Below are 27821 nucleotides of genomic sequence, written 5' to 3'. Positions count from 1 at the left end.
AATGTAAAATAAATAAATAAATAAAATAAATAAGATTAAGAATGGGAGGATGGTTTCATTACTTAATACAGATCAAACATATTGATTATGATATTACAGAAGATGAGAAGAGGAGTGAAATTCTGTTAAGAAAGGAAGTGTTATACTTTCAGTAAGGGCAAATATAGAAAGAAACTGGTTAATTGTGTTAAGAGAAATATTACAAGAGCAGCACAATATTATACAAGATAAAAAAGAGAGAGAGACCGGTGGAATGTGATTTCCAACATTTATGATAAATATCATGGAAATATTAAAGGAATACAATTTTGGTAAAGATTACAAACATTTGTACAATTAGTACATTACATACAAAAGGGGTATAATATATGTTTGATGAACAGGTGCAAAGGAAAGAAAGTTAAATTAAAGAATGGGGTAAGACAGGAGTGCAACTGAAGACCAGTATTTGGTCTCAAGGTCAATGTTATAATTGGTTATATAAACAGAGAGTAGACTGTTGGAGATGGGAAACAAAGAGTAAAATCAGAATACATTTTGTTAAGTTACACAGATAACATGATACTAATAGAAAAATATGCTATTTTTGTTAAACAAAATGGAAATTTGATACAAGTTGAAACAAGTAAGATTAAATAAAGAAAATGTAAATGATACACACAAAACAGGTAATATACATTTTAAGATATCAATTAATAATAAGGAAATAAATACAGCAGAGCTAGTAAGGGAGACTGCTAGAAAGGTGCTTGGGATGACATCTGGACAGAGGAAGGACGACAAGGAGACATGGTGGTGGAATGAGGACGTACAGGAGAGTATACAGAGAAAGAAGCTGGCAAAGAAGAAGTGGGATTGTCAGAGATGAAGAAAGTAGACAGGAGTATAAGGAGATGAGGTGCATGGCAGAGAGAGAGGTGGCGAAGGCTAAGGATAAGGCATATGAAGAGTTGTATGAAAGGTTGGACACTAAGGAGGGAGAAAATGACTTGTACCGATTGGCTAGACAGAGGGACCGAGCTAGGAAAGATGTTCGTCAGGTAAAGGTGATAAAGGATAATGAAGGAAACATACTCACAAGCGAGGAGAGTGTGCTGAGCAGATGGAAAGAGTACATTGAGGGGTTGATGAATGAAGAGAATGAGAGGGAGAGAAGGTTGGATGATGTGGGGATAGTGAATCATGAAGTGCAATGGATTAGCAAGGAGGAAGTAAGGATAGCTATGAAGGCGATGAAGAATGGAAAGGCTGTTGGTCCAGATGACATACCTGTGGAAGCATGGAGATGTTTAGGTGAAATGGCAGTGGAGTTTCTAACCAGATTGTTTAAATGAAATCTTGGAAAATGAGAGGATGCCTGAGGAATGGAGAAAAAGTGTTTTCATACCAATTTTAAGAATAACGGTGAAGTTCAGAGCTGTAGCAACTACAGAGGGATTAAACTGATCAGTCACAGCATGAAGTTATGGGAAAGAGTAGTGGAAGCTAGGTTAAGAAGGAACGTGATGATTAGTGATCAGCAGTATGGTTTCATGCCGGGAAAGAGCACTACAGATGGGATGTTTGCTCTGAGAGTGTTGATGGATAAGTACAGAGCAGGTCAAAAGGAGTTGCACTGTGTTTTTGTAGACTTAGAGAAAGCATATGACAGGGTGCCTAGAGAGGAGTTGTGGTATTGTATGAGGAAGTCGGGAGTGTCATTGAAGTATGTAAGAGTGGTACAGGATATGTACGAGGGTAGTGTGACAGCGGTGAGGTCTGCGGTGGGAGTGACGGATGCATTTAACGTGGAGGTGGGATTACATCAAGGATCAGCTCTGAGCCCTTTCTTATTTGCAATTGTGATGGACAGGTTGGGACGAGATCTGACAGGAGTCCCCGTGGACTATGATGTTTGCAGATGACATTGTGATCTGTAGTGAGAGTAGGGAACAGGTGGAGGAGACCCTGGAGAGATGGAGATATGCTCTAGAGAGAAGAGGAATGAAGGTCAGCAGGACTAAGACAGAATATATGCGTGTGAATGAGAGGGAGGACAGAGGAATGGTGAGGATGCAGGGAGTAGAGGTGGCAAAGGTGGATGAGTTTAAATACTTGGGATCAATAGTTCAGAGTAATGGTGAGTGTGGAAGAGAGGTGAAGGGAGAGTACAGGCAGGATAGATTGAGTGGAGAAGAGTGTCAGGAGTGATTTCTGACAGACGAGTACCAGTAAGAATGAAAGGGAAGGTCTACAAGAGGGTAGTGAGTCCAGCTATGTTATATGGGTTGGAGACAGTGGCAATGACAAAGAGGCAGGAGTTAGAGCTAGATGTGGCAGAGTTAAAGATGTTAAGATTTGTACTGGGTGTGACGATGGTAGACAGGATTAGGAATAAGTATATTAGAGGGTCAGACCAGGTTGAAAGGTTTGGAAACAAAGCCAGAGAGGCAATATTACTTTGGTCTGGACATGTGCTGAGGAGGGATGTTGAGTATATTGGGAAAAATATGCTAAGGATGAAGCTACCGAGTAAAAGGAAAAGAGGAAGGTCTAAGATAAGGTTTATGGATGTGGTGAGAGAGGACATGTAGGTGGTTGTTGTGACAGAGCAAGATGCAGAGGACAGGAATAACTGGAAACAGATGATCTGCTGTGGCGACCCCTAATGGGAACAGCTGAAAGAAGATGATAAAAGAACATGGGAAAGAGTTTCAAAGGAAAAAGTGATTGCAGTATAAAAATGTTTTGAAATGTCACTCAAAAAACACTGACACAATGAATTTGGTTTAGTTAGGACTAGGAGTATGGAAAATGTCAGAGAAACTGAAATTAGTATTGTTGGGGATTTTCTATTCTTTAGAGCTGACTGTATAAAAAGAGGGATTATATACAGCAATAAAGAACATTGCAAATATTGGTTTACAAATCAAATAGTTTTTATGTATCATTACATATGCATACAGCGTTTAATATCTTCAGTGAACATGGAATACAAAGCTTATAAAAATATACACAAGTTAAATCTGAGTATGGGAAATGACAAAAAGTATGGCAAAAGGGTTGTTTATACTGGGCTGACTTTAAAATGTATACTCTGAAGTATAAGAGTAGAACATTTGCTTCAAAAAGAAAGTAGTACTATACAGTAATGCAGTGATATAGAATAGGTAGTGGGTGAACTTGACAAAAGTCAATTTAGAAACTCTTAAGGAAAGAATGAAAAGCATACAAAGAATGGAAACATTTCATCTGGGAGTTGTTGCGAAAAAACTGAACTGAAACAGGAAAATAAATATAAAATAACAAATGACAGAATGCGTCTACTGAAAGGATATAATGAAGAAATGTTAAGTCATTTTTTAGCACATAATATATCAAGTTTCTGCAACAAGTTAGCTGATGTTAGCTTTTGTTTCAATGAATTACACAGTACAAATGAAAAAAATATTTGTTATGAACATTTAGAATAGTTTACATGTAGTACAACAGGATGATAGATAAGGTTGTGGCACAGGTAGTTTGAAACATTTTGGGTGGATGCTGTGTGGACATGTTGCATGGTTGTATGACATAATACAAGAAATTATTATAAATTACTTTACATAAGTTCTGGTATTCCAAACTATGAAAATGTCAATTTATGATTGATGTGATTTAAGAAATGCTATAGGAAGTTATTAATTTTTTCGGTATTGCAGTGGTCAGACACCCAGTGGAGTGAACATTTGCTCTAGATCATAGTCACTGTTGATGTGACATCCCAACCCTATCTGCAAAATGAGAAAAAGGGGAGCTGTAGATGGATGCAGTGGTTTAAAAAGTGGAAAGTCTGTTTTCTAATACATGGATTTCCCTTTTTCTGATTTGCTTTAAAATTATTATTCATATTTCTAAGAGTGATTGACTGAATATGAAAATAAAACCTCTACTACATTTTGTCAGCTACCACCAACTCAGACAGATGGGACCTCAAATTAATGCCTCACCTTAAGGATGGTACCTCAAGAGTTAAGTACCTCACTTGCATTGAATTACAGTGTGAGTACCTGAAAATGAATTTAAGTACCTGATGTTGGAATAAACCCACAGCCTTTTGATCTTTTTGGCACCAAAGGTAAGTGTATTCTACCTGTTGAGTCACTCAAGTAAGATACAATGATGCACATGCCAACAGCAGACACCTACCGCTTTGTTCCATTGATACACATGCCAACAGCAGACACCTAATTGCTTTGTTCCACTGACTATGGACTGCAATATACTTAAAGTCTTGAGAGAGGAAAAAAAATAAAACAATGGAACGCTACCTGGATGCCAACTTGCCACTAGTGGTTCAGCAGATGGATACTGATCTGCCAAAGAGATGACAGGAATTCAACAGTTATGCCAAGTCAAGAATAGCTGCCTGCAGGTTCTGCCACAAAGCACTGCAAATTACAGCCATTATATTCTCCTCTGCAAGTCTACATTGTACTGCCATGCTCATGCACAGTTCTCACAGCAAAACTGGTAAACAGAACTTGGGAAAGAAGAATATATTACTTCTTTGCTGTCTCTCCAATACAAAGTACCACCTAGCCAGAAAATGAAAGATCCAGAAGTAGCATACATAATGCAGAAACAACAGGCTAAAAATAAAATCTGTAGATTTGTCCTTTTGGCTGTTTCTTGTAAGTATCAATGTGACCTTTTCAAAGGTTTCATCTATCTGCTCCTGTATTACAGGGTTATGCTACTGCAATGTTGTTTAAAAGTTATTTAAATTCATAAACATGGAGTATTCTTCTTCTTCTTTCGGCTTTTCCCGGTTAGGGGTCGCCACAGCGGATCACCTTGTCCGCACATTGATTGGCAGTGGAGTTTTACAGTGTCGAGTTGCCAGCCCGGCGCCCAACCTTCCACAGAAGGCACACTCACACGCACACCTAGGGCCAATTTTAGAGTGTCCAATCCACCTGCAGCGAATCACCTTAAAAATCAATGTTACCTCCTAGGGGGAAAGGAAGCAGTCAGGAGCATACCATTACAATGATAATGTCAAAATTTAAACCTGTTTTAGGTGAAAACGTTCTCTCTCTCTCCAATTTGGGACCAGCTACATGGAATCATTTCCCAAATGAAGTAAGGCAACAACAAACACAATGAATTATGTCAAGGGTATACTGAAAGAATGTCTCCTTAAAGAAGCTAGTAGCAACTGTTACTGCGGTAATAATTAATAGAAATGCACTAGCTGTTCTTTTAAGAAAACACTGTTTGTGTATCTGTACACGTTTCAAACCTGCTTATACTTTGAATAAATCAATTATTAGTCTACTTGTATTTGTGCAAGTTAAGTCATCTGTATCATTCATCTACTTGCCCTGTACAGTTTGCATAATTTGCTGAACAGAGTTTGCGTCATGGCTACCGAGATCAATGGACCAGCCAACTTAACAGTTTATCAAACAATAAGCAAGTACACAAGCAAATAAATAAACAAGGATGAAAGTCATAAATGGGGAGAACTCAAATATCTCAAGGGTACCTATGTTTAGTTATCTCCTTCAAGAAACTTGAGGACACCACTTCCTGGACCTAACCTGTAACACTAAGGAATAGTTTAAGTCCACTTTCCATGGCTGAACCAGACAATGAAGATAAGCACAATGGTCCGTCATGAAAAATAATCCTAAGGCTGCAGCTTTTAAGAAGACTGGAATGGTGAGACATTCTTTTTGTCAGCAGACCCCCACAGATGTTTGTTTTCACTGTGCATGGAATGCAGGTCAGCTTTTAACAAAGAAAATCAATCTGCAATAGAAGTATAAAGGCTACTACTTCAGTGAACTTCACTGATTCTTTTCTTGTTCCAAAAATGGTACCAAAACAATAATGATGCTAGATCATGACAGATCCTTTTGTTATCAACATTTATCTCAATACACATTAAATCAACAAATATACAGTGGATATAAAAAGTTTACACACCTCTGTTAAAATGCCAGTTTTTTGTGATATAAAAAATGAGACCACAATAAATAATTTCAAAACTTCTCCCACCTTTAATGTGACCTATAACCTGTACAATTTAATTGAAAAACAAACAAATCTGTTAGGGGAAAAATATAAAAAATAAAAAAACTTACAATAAGCTGGCTGCATAAGTGTGCACACCCTTAAACTAATACTTTGTTGAAGCACCTTTTGATTTGATTACAATATTCAGTCTTCTTATGTAAGAGTCCATCAGCATGGCACATCTTGACTTAGCAATATTTGTTCACTCTTCCTTGCAAAAGCGCTCCAAATCTGTCATATTGCGAGGGCATCTCTTCTGCACAGCCCTCTACAGGTCACCCCACAGATTTTCTATTGGATTTAGATTTGGGCTCTGGCTGGGCCATTCCAAAACTTTAATCTTCTTCAGGTGAAACCATTATTTTGTTGATTTGGATATATGCTTTGGGTCATTGTGTTGAAAGATGAAATTCCTCTTCATCTTCAGCTTTCTAGCTGACGTCTGAAGGTTTTTGGCCAAAAGTGGCTGGTATTTGGAACTGTTCATAATTCCCTCCATCTTGACTAAAGCCCCAGTTCCAGCTGAAGAAAAGCAACCTCAAAAGCATGATACTGCCACCATCATGCTTCACCGTGGGGATGGTGTTCTTTTGGTGATGCGAAGTGTTGTTTTTGAGCCAAACATACCTTTTGGAATTGTGGCCAAAAAGTTCAACGTTTGTCTCATCAGACCATAGCACATTTTCCCACATGCTTTTGGGAGACTTGATGTATTCTTTTGCAAATTTTAGCCGGGCCTGGATGTTTTTCTGTGTAAGAAAAGGCTTATGTCTTGCAACCCTACCCCATAGCCCAGAAGATATACCTTCCTATGTGCGAAGGCATATTTCCGAATGTGCTTAAAAGTGAACCATTTAGCTGAATTCCATCATGCCGACTTCACTAAACATCGTAAAAATATCGAGTTTCAACATTCCCGATCGCTCCACTGCCGAAATGAGTGCTATCATGGGTCAAAAAAGGGGCAAGGTTTTGTAATTTGGAGCTTCAGTTTTCTTGATTTCGAATTTTGTGGTTCACTGTTTGCGGCAGCAGCATCGAAGATGTGGCCGTCGAACTTATGAAGGTATACCAGCCCAGACATATGGAGAATACAGGAGACTGTTGCCAGAAATTCCTGGAGCTCCTTCAGTGTTGCTGTAGTTCTCTTGGCATCCTCCCTGACCAGTTTTCATCTCGTCTTTTCATCAATTTTGGAGGGATGTCCAAGTTCTTTGCAAAGCCACTGTTGTCCCATATTTTCTCCACTTTTTGATGAATGTCTTCACTGTGTTCCATGGTATATCCAATGCTGTGGAAATTTTTTTGTACCATTCTCCTGACTGACACCTTTCAACAATGAGATCCCTTTGATGGTTTGTAAGCTCTCTGCGAACTATGGCTTTTGCTGTAGCAGACAACTGAGTAAATGTCAGAAAAATCCTATAGGACAACTGAACTTTATTTGGGGTTAATCAGAGTCTTTTTAATTGATGGCAGGTCTGTACCCTAGAAACCTGAATGCTGTAATTATATCAAAAGGGGATTCAACAAAGTATTATTTATTTATTTAACATTTGTTAACCGGGATAGTCCGGCTTGGAACAAAGCCAATTTTTAGGGAAGACCTGGGGAGAAACACTCCAGACGTATGTCTTTGTAACGTGGGAGGAAACTGAAGCACTCTGAGAAAGCCCACAAAAATGCAGGGAGGACATGCAGACTCCACACAGAAGGCACCCCAGCTGAGAAGCAAACTAGAGAACATCTTGCTGTGAGGCGACAACCCTAGCGCTGCAACACATCTTGCTGTGAGGCGACAACCCTAGCGCTGCAACACTGCGCCGTCCACAGTTAAAGTGGTACGATTAGTTTAAGGGTGTGCACACTTATGCAACCAGCTTACTGTACTTTTTTATATCTTTCCCCTAACAGGTTTGTTTGTTTTTCAATTGAATTGTACAGGTTATATATAGGTCACATTGAAGGTGGGAAAAGTTTTGAAATTATTTTTTGTGGTCTCATTTTTTTATATCACAAAACTTGGCATTTTAACAGGGGTATGTACACTTTTTATATCCACTGTATTGTTGCAAGTACTGTAATGGCTGAAAAACATTGCTTTTAAGCTTACACATGCCTCTTTACCCCACGGGCTGCTACGTATAAACATATCAACAACCACACAGAAGAACACAGTCCATAGTGTCTATCCAGTTTTTGAAGCCAGGACAAGTTGCCCTTTCCTTACCATTTTCCTTCCCAATGCATCATAACTTATCTTAAGCCTATTACTTGTCCTATGTTCCACTAATCCTTATTTCAGTTCATTTTGTCTATCTAATAATCTTCCAGTGAAGAAAACCTCTCTCATACAAGTCTTGATACTACCCCTGTTACCTGCAATCAATTACCCCTACTATCCCTCTAGTACCAGTTCTGATAATCGGTCTATATACTGTTTCTATACATTGTGTTTTGTCAGTCACTTTGTATATAATGTCAGGTAAAACTTTCTTTATACCCTCAAGCCATGTCTGACATTCACTTTGCATATAATAAACTTATATATCCTATTTTAGCATTCAATGTGTTTAAAATGTCAATTATCTAATGTGTTTATCCCTAAGCTGAGACTGAAATAAGTCCAATGGGATCACTGCTCTATCTTTTTATATATTCAAAATAAAACAAAAATAAAAAAAAATTGTGACTTTCTAACTCCACCCTCTCAAAATTGTATGTATTGAAATCATGTCTCCCTTGTCTTCCCCAATGCATACATTTCAAGCCCTTCCAGTCTCTTTTCATAATTAGTCGATCACCTCATTAACCATCCTTGTCATCTAGCTTTTCCCTCACTATCAAACCAATCTGCTTTAAAAAAACAAACAAACAAAAAAAAAAAACTCTGAAGCTAAACATAAATAAATGTAGATTCATAAATGTCATACACAAAAACAAATCCATTCATTACCATTTGACTTGACCCCAGTTATACCTCCTAACCTTCAAACAACATGTGAAACTGCCTTCTCACATTGTTACTAGTGATACGATCTAGTCTTAACTAGAATCCCTAGGTCTTTCTTCTGATTAGGTCTTCTTTCTTCACCTGATCCATACACAAGAATACCTACAACTGTCATTCCAAAAGTGCAGAACTTTACACTTGTTAATACTGAATCTCACCCACCAGTTATCTATTGTTATTATTTAAAATGCGCCCCTTTTTGCATAACAAATTTATCCTGCATTCAATTATCAATGAGATCACAGAATGCAAGTATTAAATGCTGGCCCCAGGATCAACCTCTGTGATACTCCACAGAGCAACTCCATTTCCTCAGACAGATCCCTCTGGCCATTAACCTCTGCCTCCTTCCTGTGAGCCAACTATCCACCTACCTTACCATATCTAGTCCCTCACTCACTTGCTGCAGCTAAATAAAACATATCTTACAAAGAACTGTATCAGAAACCTTGCAAAACTCAAAATGCATGTACCATGGCTCTTACATATCCACATCTCTGGTAACTCACTCAAACAAATGTAGCAAAATCATAGCAAGGAATTTTATTGCCCAAGTCCACACTGTCTCGAATAACATAGAATATCTTCACCCAGAAACTTCACAAGCTCTTCCTTAAAATTGTTTACATCACCTTGTTACCTACTGTGCTCGGACTAACCAGCTTATACTTTTGCTGGTTATTCTCAACCCCCCTCCCCAAAAGAAAGGTATATAAAGTACAGTTGTGTACACTTACCATAAATGTGGATGTTTGAGTGTATTCACTGTTGCAGTCATCACACTTGGGTTATCTGCCTGCAGGTAGCCCTCAGTTGGCCCGAATACCAGAGTCTCGGGATTTCTGCATCGGATGCTGTTGCTTCTTCCATGACGTTAGGTCGTCAGGAGTATAAAACAGGCAGCCAACGCCATTACATCAGTTTTTTTTGCCCTAAATGTCAGGAGCCCCCCAAATAGGAAGCTAGTATATGGTGTGGAACACCAGTAAAAAGTAAATACCCCTGCCATAAAAAATGGCCATATAGAGGACAGGTAGAAAGGATAGAGAAAAACAGGGGGCTGGAGGGAAGGAAACCAGGACTACAACAGTGAATACACTCGAACATCTACATTTATGGTAAGCGTACACAACTGTACTATGTTCTTCGTGTTTCACTGTTGCAGTCATCACACTTGGGTTGAGGGTCGAGGCATTTAAGAGGAGTTAGGGCTGGCTAGCAGGCCTTGTAAGACTGCTGTAGCAAATCCAGCTCTGGATTTAAAAAAAATAGGTAAATGGTAATGTTTGGTGAAGGTGTGTACAGAACTCCAGGTTACAGCTTCCAGAATGTCCCTGGTAGGGACTCCCCTGAGAAATACTGTAGAGGTGGAAGTAGCCCTAGTGGAATGTGTTCTGATCCCCTGTAGGGTAGGCTTTCCATGGTGCTTGTAGCAGAAATGGATATAGTGTGCTAGCCATCTGGAAATGGTTTGCTTTGAAATGGCCTTGCCCTCTGCCCCTGTAGCAAAGCTGACTAGCAGTTGGTCAGATTTTCCTAAAAGTTTAGGCCTGTCAAGGTAGAACCTGCGCTGTCTGTGCATGTCCAAGGAGTGCAGGATCCTTTCCCCTTTACTTTGAGGCTTAGGGAAGAAGGTTGGCAAATGGATGGCTTGGTTTAGAGCCACACTGGAGACCACCTTAGGCATAAAGGATGGGTTAGTCCTGAGGGAAACCCTGTCAGCATGAAAAATAATGAAGCATTCCACAGCCATTAGTGCCTGTAACTCACACACTTTTCTAGCTGAGGTTATGGCTAAAAGCAAGGCTGTTTTCCAAGAAAGGAATTTTAACTCCGCTGAAGCCACAGGTTCAAAAAGGGAGAGCGTGAGCTATTCCAGTACAAAGTTAAGGTCCCAGGCAGGGATGGGTGCTCTCTTAGGGGGCATTAAGTTGTTAGCCCCTCTCAGAAACTGTTTGAGGAGAGGGTGAGAGAATACAGGTGGCTCAGTATTATAATGAGCTAAGATTGCAGAGGCGTGAATCTTAATGGAGGAGAGGGATAGGCCTCTGTGGAGTAGCTGTGCTAGGTAATCAAGGATTTGAGGTAAGGAGGTCACAGCTGTGTCCTTTCCTTGAGACTGACTCCAAGGGCAATAGCTTTTCCACTTTTCAGCATAGGATTTTCTAGTATTAGGCCTTCTGGCCTCAAGAATGATGTCCAGCACCTACTTGCTGAGGGTTGTTGGTGGAGTATTAAGGGGATAAGCCAGGCTGCAAGGTTTAGGATTTGCAGCTGTGGATGCAAAATCTGTCCCTCCTGCTGAGACAGCAGGGAAGGTGTCTGATGAAGGTGCCAGGATGGCACTGTTGTCAGACTGCATAAGAGTGGATACCAGTACTGGCGTGGCCAATCTGGGGCAACAAGAATTGCCCTTGGGCTGTCCTGTCTGATTCTGAGTAGTACCTTTGAGAGGAGGGGCAGAGGGGGAAAGGCATAAATTGAGAGGTTTGCCATTTGATGGACAAGGCATCCATTTCCAGGCCCTGCTGTGATGGTTCCTGGTGCAAAATTTGCTCAACTGGTGGTTCTCGGGGGAGGCAAAGAGGTCCACCTCCGGTGTACCCCACCCTCTGGATTAGAAGGTTGAAGGTGTTGAGCTCCAATTTCCACTTGTGTGGGTCCAGGAGATTTCCTCTTAAGTCGTCTGCCAGTGAATTTTGTTTGCCTGGCAGGAATTGAGCTTGCAGATGCACTTGGTTGCTCAAGGCTGTGTCCCATAGGGCCACGGCTAACCTGCAGAGTGGGTAAGAATGGGTTCCCCCCTGCTTGTTTATGTGCCACATAACTGTGGTATTGTCTGTTTTTATCAGCAGCTGTCCTGGAAGGATTAGGTATTTGAAGGCTGTCAGAGCATACTGTACAGCTAACATCTCTTTTTGATTGATGTGCAGGAGAATTTGTCCTGGGCTCCACTTACACTGAATGCATTTGCCTGCCATGTGAGCCCCCCATGCATAGTCTGATGCGTCTGTAGTCAGGATTTGGGTGGCAAGGGGTTGAGTGAAAGGCAGTCCCTTGTGGTTGCATGCTTCTGCCCACCAAAGGAACTCTGCCCTTAGACAAGGAATGATTGGAATGACTGTTTCCTCTCCAAAGAATGTTGTCACCAAAGACTTTTTAAGTACCACTGAAGTTTCCTCATATGCAGTCTTGCGTATGGAATTAGCAGAATGCATGAGGCCATGAACCCTAGGGGCTTGCAATATTTTCCTTGCAGATAGTTGGGTTTTGGTGGCCATGTGTTTGATGCAGCTGTTCAAATAGATCTGTTTTTCTGGAGTGAGAAAGGCCATCTGGGAAATTGTGTACAAGCTTGCTCCCAAGAATACAACTTTTTGACTGGGCACCAGTTGTGATTTCTTTTCATTGATGGTGTACCCCAATGAAGAAAGGAGTCTTTTCACAAATGCCAGGTGTTGAAGTAGTAATTCCTGACTGCCCGCCTGAATGAGGTAATCGTCCAAGTATGGGAAAATCTGGATATTTCTCTGCCTGCAGTATGCAATGGCTGGAGCCAGGCACTTTGGCTTATCTAATGCGCCCAGAGTATTCACAAAGTGAGGTGCAGAGAACTGACAGTGCATAGAGCCTGCCCTGAAGCGGAGATATTTCCTGCAAGACTCCCTCATGGAGATGTGTAGATAAGCTTCTTTTAAGTCTAGGGTGACTAGCCAGGCAACCTTGGCTAGCATAGGGAGACGCTGTTGCAGGGTTAGCATTTTTAATTTTGGGACCACCAGAAAGGTGTTGAGAATTGATAGATCCAGGATTGGGCACCAAGAGCTCTCTTTTCTCTGCACCAGGAACAGTCTGGAGTATAAACCCTGCCCCCTTTGTTCTACTGGAACAGATTGAATGGCCCTGATATTGAGCAAGGAATGTACTTGCTTTTGAGCCTCTGCCCACTGGTTTGGGGGAAGGTCTGGAAACCTGCTTGGGGTTGGCAGGGAATGGAACTAGAATCTGTACCCCTGGGATACAATGTTTAGAACCCATCGTTCTTGAATAATGGACATCCAGTTTTTGGCATGAAGGGCAAGTTTTCCTCCTAGGGGTGAAAGTAGATGGGCAGGGCTGGGAAGGATAATTGACAAGTCACTGTGAACGTTTTCCATAAGGCGGTGGCTTGCCACTCCCTGTTTTTGAGGTGGGAGCACTTCATTGTTAACATATCTGCATACCCTGAGACTGTAGTCTTGGTGGTCTGGTTCCCCTGGGTTTGGACTGAGAAGGCCTGGAAAGGACCAGTTTTTTTGTAGGCCAATGCCTACTGAATCTAGGTGGCTGCACTTGTAAGAATTCTTTAACAGTTTGCATAGATTTAGATTTTTCTTCCATCTTTTTAAGAACCTCTTCTGCTCTCTTAAAAGATGCAAGGTTTCACCAAAAGAAAAATCCTCTGGAGGGGAGGCAGGGGGAATGGATTCCTCTGTATCTGAGTCCTCAAAGGTAGATAAGGGTATGTCCTGGTAATCAGAAGGGTCAGAGTCATCGGACTCCTGATCTGTAGAATCGGAAAGAAACTCAATTCTTGGTCTCTTAGCAGGGGAAGGCTGGCTTCCCCTAATTAGGGTGATAAGGTTTTCAGCCATTCTAAGCATTTGTTTTTGAGGCATGGCGGATTGAGCATGCGCTTTGGTCATTGGTTTTCTAGGCATACTGCATACTCTGGGCCTGAGAAACTCAGTACTTTTAGCTAAAAATGAAGTTGTCGGTTTAATGTGAATATTGGTCTGTCGGAATACACCCTCAGAAGCTGGTGCCTGCACAGCGGCTCCGGACCCATCGGAGGTAGAGACATCCACAAGTTCCATAGTCAAAGAAGCATCTCGTGGCATATCAGACTCCGAATGGGTCTCAGCAGAGGCCTGCAAATCTATAGAAGGGGGCACCAGAGGCTGCAAAGATGCCTCACTGAGTACCAGCGGACTGGCGACTAGCTTTATGGAAGCATCGTCAGCAGTTTTTGACCTATGTGGTCTGTCTTTATCTTTATGCTTTTTTGGAAGATCGGTAGTCAGATGGCTTACCCAAGCCATTTCGGAATATGGAGAACGAGAGCCAAAGAATTTAGTGACAAAAATAGCCTGACGACGAATGGTTCGGGCATTAAATAAGGCACAAAACCGACAGCGAGGGATGTTGTGGTCCGGGCCTAACACAGGTGATGCAGTAAGAATGAAAATCTCTGTGAGGCATTTGCTTTTCACAGGCAAGACGATTGTTAACTTTTTCTGACATTGGTTAGAGCAAGAAAAAAGAATCCCCAATGAGGTACTTAGCTTTAGAAGACTTCAGGTTTGAAACTCGAAAAACAAAAATTTCAGGTAGTGGCCGACCGGCACTTGCGAACTGCTTCTGCTTCAGGCTCCTTCTCGGCAAGAAATACTGATGTAATGGCGTCAGCTGCCTGTTCTATACCCCTGATGACCTGATGTCATGGAAGAAGCGACAGCATCTGACTCAGAAATCCCATGACTGTGGTATTCGGGCCATCTGAGGGCTACCTGCAGGCAGATAACCCAAGTGTGATGACTGCAACAGTGAAACACGAAGAAAGTACAGTGGTGTACAATTACCATAAATGCAGATGTTCGAGTGTATTCACTGTTGCAGTCATCACACTTGGGTTATCTGCCTGCAGGTAGCCCTCAGTCGGCCCGAATACCACAGTCTTGGGATTTCTACATTGGATGCCGTCACCTCTTCCATGATGTCAGGTCGTCAGGGGTATAAATCATGCAGCTGACGCCATTACATCAGGTTTTCTTGCCCTAGATGTCAGGAGCCCCCAAAATAGGAAGCTATTACATGGTCTGGAACACCTCCAGTAAAAAGTAAATACCCCTGCCAAAAAAGATGGCCATAAAGAGGATAGGTAAAAAGGATAGAGAAAACCAGGGGGCTGGAGGGAGGGAAACCAGGACTGTAACAGTGAATACACTCGAACATCTACATTTAAGGTAAGTGTACACAACTGTACTATGTTCTTCGTGTTTCACTGTTGCAGTCACACACGGGTTGATTCTCAAAGCTGATGAAGGGTGGAGGCAGTCAAGAAGTGTTGGGGCTGGCTAGCAGGCCTTGTAAGACTGCTGTAGCAAATCCAGCTCTGGATTTAGGGAAAAATAGTTAAGTGGTAATGCTTGGTGAAGGTGTGTACAAAACTCCAGGCTGCAGCTTCCAGGATGTCCCTGGTGGGGACCCCCCTGAGAAATGCTGTAGAGGTTGAAGTAGCTGTAGTGGAATTAGTTCTGATCCCCAGAGGGGTAGGTTTTCCATGGTGCTTGTAGCAGAAATGGATGCAGTGTGCTATCCATTTGGAAAAGCTTTGCTTCGAAATGGCCTTGGTCCTATGCCCCTGTAGCAAAGCTGACTAGTAGCTGGTCATATTTTCAGAAAGGCTTAGTCCTGTCAAGGTAGAACATGAGCTGTCTGTGCATGTCCAAAGAGAGCAAAATCCTTTCCCCTCTATTCTGAGGATTAGGGAAAAAGTTGGCAAATGGATGGATTGGTTTAAAGCCACACTGGGCACCACCTTGGGTATAAAGGAAGGGTTAGTCTTGAGGGAAATTCTGTCACCATGGAAAATAATGAAGGGCTCCACCATCATTAGTGCCTGTAACTTAGACACTCTTCTTGCTGAAGTAATAGCTAGAAGTAACGCTGTTTTCCAAGAGAGGAATTTTAACTCTGCTGAACAAGTAGGTTCAAAAGGGGGAAGTGTGAGCTTTTCTAGTACAAAGTTAAGGTCCCAGGCTGGGGTGGGAGCTCTCCTAGGGGGCCTTAAAAATTGTTAGCTTCTCTCAGAAACTGCTTAATGAGAGGGTGAGAAAAGACAGGAGGCTCAGTATTATAATGAGCTGAGATGGGAGAGTCATGAATCTTAATGTATGAGAAGGACAGGACTCTGTGGAGCAGCTCTGCTAGGTAATCAATGATCTGAGGTAAGTTGGGCACAGCTGTGTCCTTTCCTTGAGAATGACTCCAAGAACAATACCTTCTCCACTTTTCAGCATAGGATTTTCTAGTACTAGGCCTTCTGGCCTCAAGGATGACATCCAGCACCTGTTTGCTGAGGGATGCTGGTGATGTATTCATGGGATAAGCCAGGCTGCAATGTTTAGGGTTTGCAGCTGTGGATGCAAAATCTGTCCCTCCTGCTGAAACAGCAGGGAAGGTGTCTGATGTAGGTGCCAGGGTGGCACTGCTGTCAGACTGGCGTGGCCAGTCTGGTGCAATAAGAATTGCCCTTTGCCTGTCCTGTTTGATCTTGAGTAGTACGTTTGAGAGGAGGGGGCAGAGGAGGAAAGGCATAAATTGAGAGGTTTTTCCATGAAAAGGATAGGGCGTCCACCTTCCAGGCTCTGCTGTGAGGGTTCCTGGTGCAAAATGTGTTCAGTTGGTGGTTTTGGGGGGGGGGGGGACAAAAAGGTCCACCTCCAGAGTTCCCCCACTTCTGGATTAGAAGTTTGAATGAGTTGGGTTCCAGTTTCCACTCGTGAAGGTCCAGTAGATTTCTGCTTAAGCCTTCTGCCAGTGAATTTTGCTTGGCTGGCAGGAATTGAGCTTGTAGGTGCACTTGGTTGCCCAAGGCTGTGTTCCACAGGACCATGGCTAACCTGCAGAGTGGGTAAAGAATGGGTTACCCCCTGCTTTTTTATGTACCACATAACTGTGGTGTTGTCTCTCAGGAGCTGTCCTGGAAGGATAAGATATTTGAAGACTGTCAGAGCATTCTGTACAGCTAGCATCTCTTTTTGATTGACATGCAGGGGAATTTGTTCTGGGCTCCATTTGCCTTGAATGCATTTGCCTGCCATGTGAGCCCTCCATGCATAGTCTGATGCGTCTGTGGTCAGGGTTGGGGTGGCGAGGGGTTGAGTGAAAGGAAGTCCCTTGTTGTGGTTGCATGCTTCTGTCCACCAAAGGAACTCTGCCCTTAGACAAGGTATGACAGGAATCACTGTTTCCACGTCCTGATAATGTTTACACCAGAGAATTTTTAGGTACCATTGATGTTTCCTCATATGCAGTCTTGCATATGGAATTAGCAGAATGCATGAGGCCATGAACCCTACGGCTTGCAATATTTTCCTTGCAGATAGCTGGGTTTTGTTGGCCATTAGTTTGAAATAGTTTGTCAAATGGACCTGCTTTTCTGGAGTGAGGAATGCCATACGGGAAGTAGTGTTCAAGCTTGCTCCCTGGAATATAATTTGTTTGCTGGGCACCAGTTGTGATTTCTTTTCGTTGATGGTGTATCCCAGTGAAGTTAGAAGTCTTTTTACAAATGACAGGTACTGAAGTAGCAATTCCTGACTATCCGCCTGAATCAGGCAATTGTCCATGTATGGGTAGATTTGAATATTTCCCTGCCTGCAGTATGCAATGGCCCAGAAACGTAGATATTTCCTGCAAGACTCCCTTATGGGGATGTGCAAATAAGCTTCTTTTAAGTCTAGGGTGACTAACCAGGCATCCTTGGCTAGCATAGGAAAAAGCTGCTGCAGTGTAAGCATTTTGAATTTTGGGACCACCAGAAAGGTGTTGAGGATCCAGGATCAGGTGCCAAGAGCTCTCTTTTCTGGGCACCAGGAACAGTCTTGAGTAGAAACCTTGTCTCCTTTGTTCTACTGGAACAGGTTGAATAGCCCTGATATGGAGAAGGGAAAGTACTTGCTTTTGAGCCTCTGCCCACTGGTTTGGAGGAAGGTATGACAACCCGCTTGGTGTTGGCAGTGAGTGGAAGTAGAATCTGTATCCCTGGGATACAATGTTTAGAACCCATCGGGCTTCAGTAATGGACATCCAGTTTTTTGCATGAAGGGCGAGTTTTCCTCCTAGGGGCACAAGTACTTGGGCATGGCTGGGAAGAATAATTGGAAAGTCATTGTGAACTTTTTCCATAAGGGGGTGGCTTACCACTCCCTGGTTTTGGGGTGGAAACACTCCATTGTTTAGATCTCTGCATACCCTGAGACTGTAGTTTTGGTGGTCTGTTTCCCCTGGGCTTGGACTGAGAAGGCCTGAGAGGGACTGGAAAGGACCAGTTTTTTGAAGGCCAATGCCTACTGAATCTAGGTGGCCGCACCTGTAAGAAATCTTTGACTGTTTGCATAGATTTAGCTTTTTCTTCCATCTTTTTAAGAACTTCTGCTTCTGTGCCAAACAAATGCTCCTGTTTTAATGGAGCATCTAGTAATTTTGCTTTGACATGGTCAGGCAAGACTTGTTCTTTTAGCCAAGCATGCCTTCTCAGTACAGACCCAGTGACAGCAGCCCTGCAAGATGCTTCTAAGGCATCAAACCCACATTGCAAAGTATGTTTACAACTCGGTTTGCAGAATGCATTAACTCTTGTAAATCTTTATTTTCTGCACAATCTGGAAGTAACACCATTTTTTTTTAATTTGTTCCATAATATGTTGCTGGTACTTCAACATGTGAAAATGGCAATTCAAAGCCCTGATGGCAAGAGTTGCAGAGGTATATACCTTCTTACCCATCTGTCTAAAGCTCTAGAATCCCTGTCTAAAGGGGTAGGGTTTTTTGCTATAGAAGCCTTAATGCCTTTAGGTCCGTGGGAAATGGTCTCTGGATCTGCAGTAGGATTCTTAAAGAGAAATTCTGTAGTACCTGTCAGGTTTTCTAGGAGCTGGTGGTAAGGTCTGGACTCCAAGAAGAATCATCTACAATATCCAGGACAGGGTGTATAGCTAGAGGTCTGTGCTGAGGCAAATTTAAAATTCCCTGAGTCTTTTTTTGGACTGAGGATAGTCCTGGCATTCCCAGCAGAAATGCTCTCTTAATGTATGCAAGGTTTCACCAAAAGAGAAACCGTCTGGAGGGGAGGCAGAGGGAATGGATTCCTCTGTATCTGAATCCTCATAGGTAGATAAGGGTATGTCCTGGTAATCAGAAGGGTCAGAGACATCAGACTCCTGGTCTGTAGAATCAGGAAATTCAATTCTTTGTCTTTTGGCAGGGGAAGGCTGGCTTCCCCTAATTAGAGCAATAAGGTCTTCAGCCATTCTAAGCATTTGTTTTTGTGGCATGCGAGGATGAGCATGCGCTTTGGACGTCTGTTTTCTAAGCATAATGCGAACTCTGGGCTTGAGAAACTCAGTAGTTTTAGTAGGAAATGAAGTTGTCAGTTTAATATGAATATCGGTAGGTCGGAATACACCCTCAGAAGCTGGTGCCTGCACAGCGGCTCCGGACCCATCCAAGGTAGAGACATCCGCAGGTTCCATAGTCGAAGAAGCATATCTCTGCATACTGGACTCCAAATGCATCTCAGCAGAGACCTGTGAATCTGTAGAAGCGGGTATTAGGGGCTGTAAAGGTGCCTCAGAGTACCGGTAGACTGGCGACAAGTTTAATGGAAGCGTCGTCAGCAGTTTTTGACCTATGCGGTCTGTCTTTGTGCTTTTTCGGAAGATTGGTAGTCAGATGGCTTACCGAAGCCATTTCAGAATATGGAGAATGAGAGCGAAAGAATTTAGCTACAAAAATAGCCCAACGATGAATGTTTCAGGCGTTAAACAAGGCACAAAACCGACAGCTAGGGACATCGTGGTCTGGGCCTAAACAGGTGACGCAGTAAGAATGAAAATCTCTGAGGTATTTGCTTTTCACAGGCAAGACAATTGTTAAGTTTTTTCTGACATCAGTTAGAGCAAGAAAAAAGAATCCCCAATGGGGTACTTAGCTTTAGAAGACTTCAGGTCTGAAACTTGAAAAAAACAAACATTTCAGGTAGTGGCCGACTGGCACTTGTGAACTGCTTCTGCTTCAGGCTCCTTCTCGGCAAGAATGGCTGATGTAAAGGCATCAGCTGCATGTTTTATACCCCTGACAACCTGACGTCATGGAAGAGGTGACACAGAAATACCGAGACTCTGGTATTCGGGCCGACTGAGGGCTACCTGCAGGCAGATAACCCAAGTGTGATGACTGCAACAATGAAACACGAAGAATATCATCACTTGTTATCCAATCTAAAGGTATGACGACTGTCACAAAAAAATTTTTTTTAAATTAAGAGATTAAATAGAGAGTAGAATGATTCTTGAAAATTTCTATCTAGAAGCAGTCCAGTATATCTATTTTTCACTTTACAGTCCTAAAGATCCTTTTTACACTGGTACTCTCCCCATTTTTTCTTAGATAAAAATTTAAACAAGTAGCTCATTTAAACTTTGTGCTTGATCCATAGTACCCCCAAGACACTGTCCCCTCACAAATTAATTCTCAGAGTTTCATCTTAACTTTTCTCTTTTTTTCTGTATGACTAAAACACCACTCTTTCTGTTACTGCTCAATGTACTTTAAGTTTTCATTTTTGTTTTCTTACTTCCCTCAATGCATTCCTTGTTATTTCATTTTGGGCATCCTTACCTGAAACATTGATTATCTGTTTGATGGGCTCTCTGCCCTCCAGCAGTAATCAAAGAACCTCCATCCCACCACTGACACTGGTGAGAGAGTCAGTAAAAAGAGGAATGGATTTACACAGTATTTTAAGATGCAGCTCTCTGCATCAAGCACAATTTCCTCCAAGAGCACATAGTGAACACCCTCCAAACCCGTGACTGGACTATCTGCCTCTCCAGATCGAAATAAGACTCACTTTGGAGCAGTGTGTCCCAGTTCCAAGTAGCTGAAGCAGGCACAGCTGGGTATTTGATTTACACACACACACACACACACACACACACACACACACACACACACACACACACACACACACACAACACAACACAACACACACACAACACAACACACAACACAACACACAACACAACACACAACACAACACACACACAACACAACACAACACAACACACACACAACACACACACAACACACACACACACACCTGAGAAAGTGGTACAGATTTACTAACTGCACCCCTTCTGCCATGACTATAAGGTAACTTCGCTGCCACAAGTCAACCACTCTCAGACTCTTACAAGGGTATCTAATTATACTGAGTAAAGTCAATACTAATATATATGGTAGAGTGTAACCAAAGCAGCCACGCTTTTCAGAGTGGGCAAGGAGTCACTAAAATAAGCACAAGTACTTTCAAGACATTAAAAGTATTCTCTAAAAGACTAGTCGCAATGAAAGGTATAAAAAATATTTAATAATAACTAATAAAATAGAAAACATGAGAATACTAAATATCAAAGTACAATAAAACACCAGAGTTTCGATCACAGAAGAAACAAAAATAACACAGTTGGGCAGATTCAGACAGATGCAGAAAAATACTACTTAACGAATCTCACTGTATTCCCTGACTGTCTAAAGAATAACTTGTCTAGCTAACTTAATACAGCAAGGCAAGACTTAGATGCGGAGATGCTTCCCTCCACAAGGCAAGGTGATGAGCTTCAAACTAAGCTGAACTTAAAGAAAACAAAATAAAACAAGCTGCTGTGTGAGTTCTATCTTCTCAGTGCTGGTTATGGAATGACATAACATTTGATCACCTGGCTCTGGTACAATACACACACACAGAAGTTTGCCAAGATCTGTTGCAGTATTTGAAAATTAAGAACAACAAATGCAGCCACTACAGATAAACTTCACCTTCTCCAAAAAATGTAGAACAATGAACACAAATAGCAAGAATGGAGATGAGAAAACCACAGCATAAAACCAACAATTTATTTCAAATCCAAGGAATCAAACAGGTACCAAGTAAGCGCTTTCACATCCAACAGATGCTTCTTCAGACTTCTGAAGAAGCATCTGCTGGATGTGAAAGCGCTTAGTTTGTACCTGTTTGATTCATTGGATTTGAAATAAATCGTTGGTTTTATGCTGTGGTCTTGTCATCTCCATTCTTGCTATTTGTGTTCAGTATTTGAAAATTACAGAACAATTTCAAAAACGTCTGCTCTTCCCTTCTAGAATTCTTTGTTTAAACATAAATATTTCATCAGTTAAAACAACACTGTTGATACATTTTTAACTTTAACACAAGCATCTGTAGAAGTCAGTATGATAGTCAAATGAGACAAAATTATTTACAAAACTTCAGCTAACTATGCTGGTATATGTTACACATGCACTGCCCTATTCTCCCTGGCATGGATGGTAACACCTCACGTTGTCACATCCTTCACATTCTTTACATTTTTTCTTTATCATTCAAGTTTCTATTTACTTATTCATAAAGCAGCAATTCTCCCACATCTTTTTTCCAACTTTCGCCCTATTGTGTTTCTTTTCCAAACTCCTACCTTTAACCCATTATCTAAACATTCTCTGCTTCAACATGACTCCACCAATCCCCTATAGTCTAATTCACCATGATCCCCAAGAGTCAGTATCTCTGTAAATACACATCACCATCCTAGTACCTCCCCAAACTCTCAAGTGAAAACTACAGTGAAATATTATCAGTGTTATCTGGAGGCACCTCACCTCCATGTCACAGCCCACATTAACCTTACATAATACAGGATCCTCTTCTTTGTAGACAGCTTCATCAACTGTTCAAGACACCCATCTAATTTAGTGACCTTGTCAACATATATTGCCTGCCCATATCTTAAGCTAAATCCCTGACCCCACCCCTTATAAATTCTGATATTCATCCTTTTTTTCCCTCTACCCTAAGTCAAGCCCATTCTTCCAGTCTGCATCCACTGAAGTTTATAAACTTTCAAATACCAGACATGTTTACTATTCAGTCTTCATCTGCCTATAACCTACATTTTACCTTTCCCCTAAAATATAGTCACCCAGCTCCCAAGGCTTTCTTATGTATGCCTTCGGGATATCTCATATCCAGACACCTACCATGTCCCAATAAACCAATAACCATTAGTTTATGCATTCATTACTGCCACTAAATCTGTCTCCATCCCTTGTCAGCACCAGGAACTCACACACAGCAGCTCAGCTCAATGGATTTACAAAACAATGTGGATACATTTCCATTTAAACGTTGACTAGTTTGCAAAGTTACACCTACATACAGCAGTCATCAGCTAGTTTAAATGATCAGGAAGTGATCTTGTTAGAATTTGTGACTGTCAAGATTTTATTAACATACCAAAAGAACAATGTGTTTTACAAACCAGTCCATTTGTGCCAGATAGTAGTTAACGCTCCTTTGTATTTGCTGCCTTGCTTGGAATGAAGGAGTCCTATGAGAAAAGAAAAAAAAGATATTATTCTGTAATAAATCACCAGATGTCACTACTGGTACATAAAATACCATTTGAAAGTAGTTTTGTAGTATTCACTACTCACTCATTTTGAATGTGCTACACATTTACAAATACATATTTTGTAGACTCAGAATGCTTTTAATGAAAAGAAAGCATATCTACGTAACAGTCATCAAAGTTGTAAATGTTCCAGGGAAATGCTTTTGAAGCAATGCCAAACTACAGGTTTTTACTCAACAATGTCAATCATTTTCATGTTTTTTTCCAGTAATCAAATATGTACCTGACTTTGTAATAATGATGGTCTCTAGTCGCTGTTATAACTGATATCAGATGAAGAATGATCTACTTAATACCAGTAATACCTAGGTTATCTTCAGTGCTTCTACTTTGAGATGCATAACTCAAGGTTCAATGCAATACCAGATAACAGTAACATTGTTAGTAGACACTTTGTAAAATTTACAGCAGGTGTACTATAATATCATCAATTATCTGTACAAGTTGCTTTCTCAAAGAGCTACCATTATGTGTAGTACCTCAGTGAGGGCTCTTGCAGCAATAAAGCAAATGGGCAGAATCTCAAGCAAACTCGTACAACTCCCTGAACAAATGTGACTAACAGCTAAAACCGGTTTCCCTAAAGAATTTCCCTTCTAAAATCTGCCTAGTTCCAAGAATGACTATTTAGCTTGTAGCAGTTTTGTCAATGTGTGTAGAGAAAGTACAGTTTTGTACCTACCATAAATGTAGATGTCCGATAGATATGCAACTGCAGTCCTTACATATGGGTTGTCCTGCCTCAGGCAGCCCTCGGTCGGCCGGATTCCAAAGTCTGGGTCCGACGTCGGCTGATGTCGCCTCCTCCTTGACGTCAGAGCGGCAGGGGTATGAAAGTACCAGCCGACGCCATCTTCCTCAGTGTTTCTTGCCCCAGATGCCAGGTGCCCTCCAAGGAAGGCTAAAATTAGAACTGGATAAAAAATTTTAGACATACACAATAGCAATAAACAGATACACCATAACAGATATCCCCAGCTAAGTATAAAAGGAGGAAAGTGGACCCAATGCACAGAGGGGAAGGAGGGAGGGAAAACCTGACTGCAGTTGCATGTCTATCGGACATCTACATTTATGGTAGGTACAAAACTGTACTATGTCCTTCAAGAATGCAACTGCAGTCCTTACATATGGGTTGAATACCATAGCCAAGCTGGGGGTGGTAGACTCTGAGATAAGGATGGTGTAGCTAAAATGCCCTGCAGGACTGCCGAAGCAAAGCCTGCTCGGGATCTGGAATATAAAGGGAGGTTGTAGTGCTTGGAAAATGTATGCACGGAGCTCCATGTAGCAGCTTCTAGAATGTCCTTTGTAGCCACCCCTCTTAGGAAGGCTGTGGAGGTGGCTGTAGCTCTGGTGGAGTGTGGTCTGACATTGGCTGGCACACCCTTTCCATGGTAGGAATAACAAAATCTGATGCAATGTCCAATCCATTTTGAAATTGTTTGTTTGGAAATTGCTTTTCCTTGTACCCCAGGAGCGTAAGCTACAAATAGTTGGTCAGACTTTCTGTTGGCCTTTGTTCTGTCCAAGTAGTAGCGCAGTTGTCTATGAATGTCCAAAGTGTGCAGCAGCTTTTCCCCTTTATTTTGCGGATTGGGGAAGAAAGTAGGCAGGTGAATTGCTTGATTTAAAGACACCCTGGATATCACTTTTGGCATAAAAGAAGGATTGGTTCTTAAAGAAACCCTGTCCTGATGAAAAATGAGGAATGGAGGTACTGCCATGAGGGCCTGTATCTCCGAAACTCTCCTTGCTGAGGTTATTGCCAACAGGAAAACTGTTTTCCAGGAAAGAAATTGTAATTCTGCAGATGCTGCTGGCTCAAAGGGAGGAAGCGTTAATTTTTCCAACACGAAATTGAGGTCCCATGCAGGCACTGGAGGTTTTCTGGGAGGCTTGATATTCTTTACCCCTCTTAGAAATTGTCTTAGCAAAGGATGTGAGAACACAGGAGGATCGGTGTTGTATCTTGCTGAAATTGCTGAAGCGTGTATTTTTATGGAAGAATATGAAAGTCCATTATGCAGCATGTCTGCCAAGTATTCCAATATCTGTGGAATGCTCATTACTGATGCATCATGTCCCTTGTTGGTATTCCAGATGCTGAATCTCTTCCATTTGGCCGAATAAGCTTTTCTGGTGGAAGGTCTGCGTGCTTCCAATAATATCTGTTGAACTTCCTTGGAGAAAGAGATATGTGAAGAAATCATGGGACCCTCCAAGCTGTCAGCCGCAGAGTTTGCAGGTTTGGATGAACCGTCCTGTAATTGTGCTGAGTCAAGAGTGGAGACCATAGAGGCAGGGTCCACGGTTTGGTGCAAGTTATGCTCCTTAGTAGTGGATACCAGTGCTGTCTTGGCCAATCTGGAGCTATTAAGATGCCTTTCGGTTGCTCTGCTTTGATCTTCAGTAACACCTTGGTCATCAATGGTAGAGGTGGGAATGCATAGATTTTTAGAGAGTTCCAGCTGAATGAGAGAGCATCTATTTTCCAGGCTTGTGGATGATGTGACCTCATGCAGAACTTTTTCAGACGATGACTGAGGTGGGAGGCAAAGAGGTCTACGTCCGGCCTCCCCCATGCAGAAGTTATTTGTGCAAAAATGTCTGGATGCAACATCCATTCGTGTGGATCCAGGATGTTTCTGCTTAGACTGTCCGCTAGAACATTGTCCCTGTCCGGAACAAACTGTGATTGTAGCTGTATGTTCAGTTTCAGGGATTTTTCCCAAAGAGTCATTGTTAGTCTGCAAAGGGGGTAAGAATGAGTACCTCCCTGCTTGTTTATGTACCACATAACAGTGGTGTTGTCTGTCCTTATTAGTAGGTGACCTTGCTGAAGATATTTTCCGAAAGCCTCGATTGCATGCATTACTGCTAACATCTCTTTTTGATTGATGTGCAGATGTACTTCCTGGGGAGTCCATTGCCCTTGAATACATCTGCCCTCCATGTGCGCCCCCCATCCATGGTCTGAGGCGTCTGTTGTAATGGTTTGGCTTGTTTGAGGCTTGTTGAAAGGCATACCTTTGTTTAACTGGCTTGCTTGGGCCCACCACAAAAATTCCCTTTGTAGACATGGGATGAGTGGGATAATTGCTTCTAAGTTGTGGCTGTGTTGAGACCATAAACTTTTTAGGTACCATTGTAGTTTTCTCATGTGTAGTCTTGCCAGTGGAATCAGTAGAATGCAAGATGCCATGAAACCCAGGGCCTGCAGGATTTTCCTTGCAGTCATCTGGGTGAGCTTTGCTAGGCTTTTGAAGTAATGTGGTAGTTGTTCTTGCTTCTCTTCTGTGAGGTAAGCCAGTTGAGATTCTGTGTCTAGTTTGGCTCCTAGAAAAGTTATTTGTTGGGATGGCAGTAGTCTTGATTTTTGTAAGTTGACTGTGTATCCCAAAGCCTGTAGTAAGTGAATGACATAATTCAAGTTTTTTGTCAAGGCTTGCTTGCTGTCCGCTTGTATAAGGCAGTCGTCCAGGTAAGGGTATATCTGTATCCCCTGGAGTCTGCAATGTGCAATTACTGATGCCAGGCATTTCGTGAATACTCTGGGCGCAGTAGATAAGCCAAAGGGCAATGCTGAGAATAGATAATGCTCTGACCCTGCAAGAAATCTGAGGTATCTTCTGCAACTGTGTCTGATTGGGACATGCAGGTATGCCTCCTTGAGGTCCAGAGTAACCAGCCAAGACCCCTTGCCCAGCATGGGAAGGAGTTGCTGTAGCGTCAGCATTTTGAATTTTGGTACAATGAGAAAGGTGTTTAGAGCGGACAAGTCCAGTATAGGTCTCCATTGCTTTTCTTTTCTTGGAACAAGGAACAGTCTTGAGTAAAATCCCTGGCCTTGTTCCTGAGGAGGAACCTTTTCTATTGCTTTGATTTGTTTCAGCTTTGAAATTTGTTTGAATGCCTCTGCCCTTTGATTTTGTGGCAGGTTTGGCATGCCTTGTCTTGTTGGTAACGTATGGAAATGGAACCTGTAGCCTTGGTCTATTATGTCCAGAATCCATTTGTCCTTTGTTAAAATGTGCCAGTTTTCTGAAAATAAGGATAATTTTCCGCCTAAAGGTGCTTCTCTTTGAGCTTTGGTCGGCGGTGTCAAAGGCAAGTCATTGTGATTGTCCCTGTGGGGCAGGGGAAGCCCCCGCGCCACCTCTCTGATTAGTCGGTTGCCATTGGCGTCCCCGGTAGGAGCCTCTGTATTGGCCTCTTCCTCGTCCACGCCTGTTTTTTCCCCTTTGAAATTTGTCAGTGTCCGGAAAGGACCAATTCTTAGAAGGCCAATTCCTGCTGAACCTAGGAGGCTGAACCTGGAGGAAATCCTTGACTGTTTGCACTGATTTAGCCTTTTCCTCAATTGACTGAGCATTAGTACCAAATAGCTTGTGCTTTTCCAGAGGTGCATCTAGAAGCTTTGCTTTAACATGATCTGGTAATGGCTGTTCTTTTAACCATGCATGTCT

At 42.0% G+C, this 27821-nt stretch overlaps 1 protein-coding gene across 1 annotated transcript in view; it reads right to left on the bottom strand.

Annotated features, from left to right (window-relative positions):
• BAG5 (BAG cochaperone 5) overlaps positions 1–27821 on the bottom strand; it is a 366318-nt gene that overhangs the window by 125463 nt on the left and 213034 nt on the right. Inside the window, exon 2 of the mRNA XM_044074514.1 lies at positions 23200–23268. The gene's annotated coding sequence lies outside the window, so the exon portion shown is untranslated. The remainder of the gene's footprint in view (positions 1–23199; positions 23269–27821) is intronic.

This window comes from Protopterus annectens, chromosome 6.part0, assembly GCF_019279795.1.
Source record: "Protopterus annectens isolate FY-2018-M chromosome 6.part0, PAN1.0, whole genome shotgun sequence".
In the NCBI taxonomy this organism is placed as follows: domain Eukaryota; kingdom Metazoa; phylum Chordata; order Ceratodontiformes; family Protopteridae; genus Protopterus; species Protopterus annectens.
Note: the sequence above shows the minus strand (reverse complement) of the source record. Positions and strands in the feature narration are given on the sequence as shown.